Genomic DNA, 6476 nt, shown 5'->3' with positions numbered 1-6476 from the left:
ATCCAGTAGAGCAGCATGATATTCAGGAAGAGAAAAGAGGCTATATGATCCATACACAGTAGGGATTAAAATTCATTAATGTTAGTCTAGTAATAAACACGTCTGCTATAACTGGTCTTCTTATGCTTTTTGCTTGACTGTCCTCAATTTCTGCAGGTGGGAAGACAGCTGCTTATCTATCCATGTCTTTTCTCCTGGAGGCACTGGTGAAAGCAGCCTGTTCTGTGAACGTGTCTCCAAGAAATCTTGGTGGGATCAAGGTTGAGTTTAATGGGAGCTTAAAGCCTGCAGGATAGAACTTGCATATGGATGTCTTAAACCGCACGATGAATCTGGCCTTTGGGTCTGGCCACTGGGATCACCTTGCTTGTTGCACAAGCCAACAGCCGCTAATTTCAGCCCTCAGAAATAGCTAAGAGAGGAGCAGGGCACTGGGTGAACTCTTATTCACCATCTTAGGCCTGCTAAATACAGCCAGATCAATCCAGTATATTCATGCAGCGTAGTGAAAAACAGTTTCACACTACTCTTTGTGACAATGCTTTCCTTTGGCATAAATTTTACTTGAGGGCTTCCAGTTTGATCCAGTCCCTCACAGCCATTGAAAGCTCTGCGTGAATCAAAGCTCAAACTGTTTTTCTTGACTTTCTGTTTCAGAGCTACAGTGAATTGTTTGTCATTGCCATCGTTTAATGGCTATTAGCAGCTAACAGCATTGGGATGAGTCTGGCTCTGAGCGTGTTCTGACCTACTCAAGAACCCAGCTGCAGTGAGTCTGTGGGATAGAAGATCTCTGGGGGACAAGCAGATCACAAATTCTTTTTTGAGGAATACAGAGCTGTTCAGGTATGTTTGCATTTCATTCTTTGGTCTGTTTGTCTGTTTTCATATTGTCCTTCCACATGTGCCTGCCACCCCATTTTAGCTTTTGGGAAGGGGATAAGGAAATTGGGCCAAAATTTCAAAGAAGCTGCGTTTGGAGGTTGTCTATTCTACCCCCATAAGTGATGCTGGAAAATGCTGAGGATGGGACGCAAGCTGATAGCTTTGTCAGTGGGGGCAATGAGTTACTGCACACTGCTTGGCTGTTCTGATCTCGAACTTGCTGCACGTGAGGTTTGTAGTAGGTCCCAGTGTTGCTGTACCTGTGCACATACATGCACTCACTTCTCTCGGTGGGCTTGCAACACACCATTTGTTCATTTTTTAGGTGCAGAAAATCCTTTAAACGTTGTAATTTCAATGGACTACAGCCCTCAGCCATAGGGGAGGATAAGAGGGATGGAAGCCAATGCTTATTGTTTATACAGCAATAATGACAACTAAAAAAATAACCCCTAAAATTTACATTAAAAAGTTCCTGTCTCATCCAGTGCTTTGCTTAAGCCATCTCAATCATTGGATTGGCCCAGTAATCCTATTTTGGCAATCCTTTGAGAGATCTATCATGTAAATAATTGCATTCAGCTTTTGGGGAAACTTAAACTGGTTTTAACTCCCTTCAGTTACAGCTAGCCTGGCGTGAGAGAACTTGTCAGGTTAGCGTAGCATTCAGCCCATTATCATTTAATGGAAGTTTTAAAGGCGGGCGATCGTTTGGTTTCTGTTTTATTTCTGTACCACAGTTATTAGGTTCACCCGAGAAGACCTGCTGAATTTAACCCACGTGGTTGTTTATTGCACACAAAAAAAAAAACTTGGCTTTGCTCCTCTTGGATTTCTCTTAATGGTTTTGTATCTGAAGTCCCATTGGAGTAGGAAAGTGAATTGTTGGTAAAACTTAAGCATGTAAAGTAGCCAGTGATAAGTGCAGCTCAAGCATGATTAGTTATTACTGAAGGTTTGTACATGAGCAAGCTATTCTGAAGTAGAAATTCTTAACTGAATAACAGTGTTGGTTAATCTGTATAGTAAGTTCAGAAGTCAGCCACTTGCAAAATATCACGTGGTTTGTGAATAAGCTCTTTATTCTTCCTGAGGGATCTCGTTACCTTTTTGCAAAGCGCTCGAACTCTAAGATGGGCCGCAAGAAAGTGGTATTAGCTGGTAGAACATCCAACAAACAAAAGCCTTTTTGGTCATGGTTAAATGTTTGGGCTGCATATTTCGCAGTGAAATATGAAGAGAATTGGAGATCAAAGAATTATTTTCCTTTGAGAGGCATAGCAACCTTTTTTGGGAAATTATACGCAAATAAAATTAGCCAACTTTCATCTTTGTATTTCTGTTAAATGGGATGCTTTAGTTTTAACTTCCTTCAACTGCTCATCAATGGAGCACCAGATTCTTGTAAACCGCTTCAGGCATCTTCTGGTTAGCTGTCTGCCTTACCCAAATCCTGTCTGATGTTAGGTTGTCAGGTAGTGGTGGGGAAGCACTCGTATAACGGCAGATGTGACTTTGACTGCATCGATGCTGGATACTGCTGACAGCATACGTTTCAGTGAATGAATCTTCTGCACCTATAGCAAACTCTCTGAAAAGACATCACTGAAGTCACCCAGGTTTTGTTATTGGTAATACAGGGCCTCAAGTGGATAAGAAGGGTCACTGTTTTCCTTTCCAATGAATCCACACATGACGTTAAGTTTCAAGGACTTTTTACTACTAGGAATTTGTGTTCTTTCCCACCATTTATATCACCAGCACTTAAGGTCAGCACCAGAAAGCTGCCTGCTACCTTTAAACCAGCCAGCTCTCACTATAGCAGTATTTAAAATGCCTCCATCTGTCTATAAAGTTCATACAGAAACGTCTGTGTATAAATTCTATTGTGGAATCCAACTTTCTGTCCTCCGGATTAATTATACGCTTCTGTCAGTTGCAGAAAGCACTTCCTGAGTGCTTGACTGGTTCTACTTTGTCTTCTAAGACATGATGGTCTTTCAAAGCAATTGAATTGTTTGTGCATAGGATTTCTTCATCAGGCCTATTTTTTTTAAATGAGATCTACTTTTAAAGATGTCTATGTTAAGTTTCAGAAAGAATCTCTGCTAGGTAGCCAGTTGAAACTCTACTTTTCAGAGAGCTTTTGTATTTATGTACAGTGTAAGTGGCACTAATGGTGAATTGGGAGTTTTGTTCTCCTGGGTTCAGGCCCTGCTGCAAATGAGATGCTACAGATGCTGACTGCTGGATGCTTTGTGTTGCACTCAGGCCATCCAGAGGAGTCTTTTTAAACATCATCAAGGGAGGTACAAACTTATCCTGACTTGAGAGCTTTGGTTGTTTTTTTTTACTGTATTAATTATTTTCTTCTGATGTCAGCATTGAGCTGTTGACTTGATCGTTTTTATTCCATGCCTTTGAAGGTGTTCTTTCAGCTTTCACTTCATGTATTCTTTCCTGAAATGTTATGCTTGGTCCATAAATAGTACATACATGGACTATAAGAAGCAGTAAGATTAAACAAAAGGGAAATGTGCTGCCTGTAAGGCGATCCATGCAGTTTCTTGTTTTTTTTTCCTGTTCTGCTCTGTATGTAGTGCTTCTTTTCTTCTGGTTCTGTCCTCTTTGCACTCTCCCTCTGGGTGTTTACAGACGTGGTAAGATCCCCCGAGCCTGCTTTTCTCCAAGCAATCCAGTCTCAGCTCTTTCAGCCTCTCCTCATAGGAGAGATGTTCCAAGTTCTTAATCTTCTCAACAGCTTTTCACTGAACTCTGGTTGCTTCATCTCTCTTGTACTGCGAAGCCCAGAACTGAAGGCGGTTCTCAGAATGGGACTTGAGCAGAGCTAGAGCGGGGCAGACTCACCTCCCCTGACTTCTTAGCAGTACTGCTCCTAATGCACCTCAGGGCTGTTAACCTTTGCTTGAAGGGCACCTTCCTGGCTGCTGTGCAACTTGCTGCAGGCTGGCTTTCCAGCCGGCCTCCGTGCTTAGACACCTCAGTGTTGGGAATTATCTTGCTTTTAGTTTAGTATCTGGTTATGATGTTTTAGCATTTGCATGCTGGTGATCTATCCTAAAACAACAAAATAGATAACAAATGATTTTTTTTTTTTTCTTTTTTTAATGACCATTTCTTCTGAAAGCTGCATCAAGCTCATCTCCTGAAGGGAAGCTTAACTGTTTTTATTTCTTAGAAGAAATGTGTGCACCTGCGTGAGTTTATAAGCTTTTCAGGTGCTTTTAAGCTCTGGAACAGCTTGCAAGCACTGGAACAGGTTGCCCAAGGAGGCTGTGGGTGCCCCATCCCTGGAGGCATTCAAGGCCAGGCTGGATGTGGCTCTGGGCAGCCTGGTCTGGTGGCTGTCAACCCTGCACAGAGCAGGGGATTGAAACTAGATAATCATTGTGGTGTCTTTTCCAACCCGGGCCATTCTGTGATTCTGAATCCAGCAGCATAATTTAGCTCTTAGCATGGAGATGTGTAATGCTTCAAGTCTGCCTGCCACCAGGGAGCAATCTGCGGTCAGGGTGTTGGAGATGTCTGAGAGCTCCAGCAACATTATATTTGGTGGGGTCCTATGTGGGGATGTTCTCAGAGAAACAATGTAGCAGTCATTGCTCTTCTCAGAAAATTCTCAACCATTGATTGTCAGAGTAGAATAATTGGGGGGATTTGCTGTGTAAGCTGAGTTTGATTCCTGACAGACGTATGCTCCACATAATGTACAAATAGATGTCAAAATATCATGAAGAAAGCTTCAAACTGAATTGTTGAGCTTGCTTGCAAGCAAGAGTCATAGAATTAAGTCTTTAACCCAGATTTTGGCAGTTCTGGGCCATGTGAATAAGAGATCTCTTCATTTTACCCTTCATTTGTGAATTTGCTTTGTTTGCAGGAAAAGGAGCAAAGGATGTAAAAACTACATTTAAATAGGAGACCCTCATCTCCTTCAGTGGCTACAGGACACGTAGGTTGTAATACGAAGAGGACTCTTTGGTGTCTGCACCCTGAAATCATTGAGTCTATGGGCAGTAGAAGCTAAAAAGTTAAACGTTATTATTGTAGCATCAGTAAAGGTGTAACAATAGCACAGTGAAGCTTTGTGTGTAGCAGACAGCAATACAGATTTTCAGTCATAGCATTTTTGGATGGTGAGGTCTATCAGGACTTGACGTGTTTTCCCAGCTGAAAAGCTTACTTCCAACCTACCAGCATTTTGTTTGTAACAAGAGGAAAATTGTGGCAAGCTTTGATTGGCTTAAGCTGAGATATGAAGAGGAAGAAGGAGAAGCATTGGTGGCTGATACAGCGTATTAGAATTGAACTGAAACCAGAAAAGAGCAAGGAGCAGGCAGCTTTCTCCTTTAACTCTGTTTGATTTTAGTAAGGAGCGAGGTGTGTTTTGAAGGTATGTTAATACTAGGAAAACAACACTCAAAGGATGAAAATAGCCACTTCAGGCTGATGGTGAACATGTGTTCATTTCTCTCTTCTCCTTTCAGTAAGATCGGCCAAACTGCTTAGCTCTTGTTTATGGCTGGGAAAGGTTATTCTGCATTTGCTGACCGAAACGCCTGGAGTTACGAGAAGTTATTGTTTCAGTGTTAGCAAGCTGATGGATGTGGGCGCTGCCTTACTAACATCGGCAAGTCAAATTGAGAATCCAGCGCATGCTCCTTCGGCCGGTGCCCTTTTCCCTACTTTGTTAGCGAGCACGTGACAGCGGAGGAATGCAAAGGAGGGGAAGTGTTGGGCAGCTTATGATTGAATTGGCCTGTGCGGGCTAAAAGAAGTGTTCAAAGGAAGGAGCTCCAGGAAGTCTTTGCTGCTCAGCCATCATAATTCAAACAAACAGTAGTCTGAGATACTCGGTTTTTCTTGAGTAAAGGAAAAGGATATGAAGAGAAGCATGCTGTGTGATGCTTTAATATCTTTCAGGATCAAGCAGTGCAGTTCTCTAACTAACCTTGTCTTCTGTGCTTGGTTACTTGATTCGGGTTTCGTTCTTGCTGGTTTAATGTTCTTTCATTTGTACTGTGGCTATAGGGAATGTTTTCCTTATTGAAGCTTATTTAAATTTAGCCTGACCATTGAACTAAATTTAGTAAAATATGAGGCTGTTTATGATTAATGCTATTTATAATCTTTTCCTACCTCGGACAATACAAATGCATGTACTTAAGTGAGAGGGTTTCCAGAAATTCTTTCTCTTCAGAAACAGAGGGAGGATGGTTATGAATTCTCAGGTTGAGAAGCCACAGGGGGCTTGAAGGGTAGTGAAAACCAGCTGACCTGCTGCTGATGCGTTGGCATCCCAGAATGTAAAATTCCAGGAGTGAACTGGAGAGTCAGTTGGCCTTTCTTGAGACAAATCGAGGAGCCTGTTTTTCCACTTAGAGCTATGGTTGGGTTTATTTTTGTTTTTTAAACTGTCTGAACAGCACTAGACTTATGATGAATTCTTTAATTGCTCTGTGTTTTTGCAAACCCTGTCGAGTCCAGGGTGTACCATGTATTAACCACTGCCTGTCTCTGCTTTATTGCTCATGCAGTTTTGGTCTCAGTGTAGAGCTGATGGTGTGTAA

The sequence above is a fragment of the Tetrao urogallus genome (genome assembly GCF_951394365.1).
Source record: "Tetrao urogallus genome assembly, chromosome: 6".
NCBI lineage: Eukaryota > Metazoa > Chordata > Aves > Galliformes > Phasianidae > Tetrao > Tetrao urogallus.
This window is presented reverse-complemented; position numbering follows the sequence as displayed.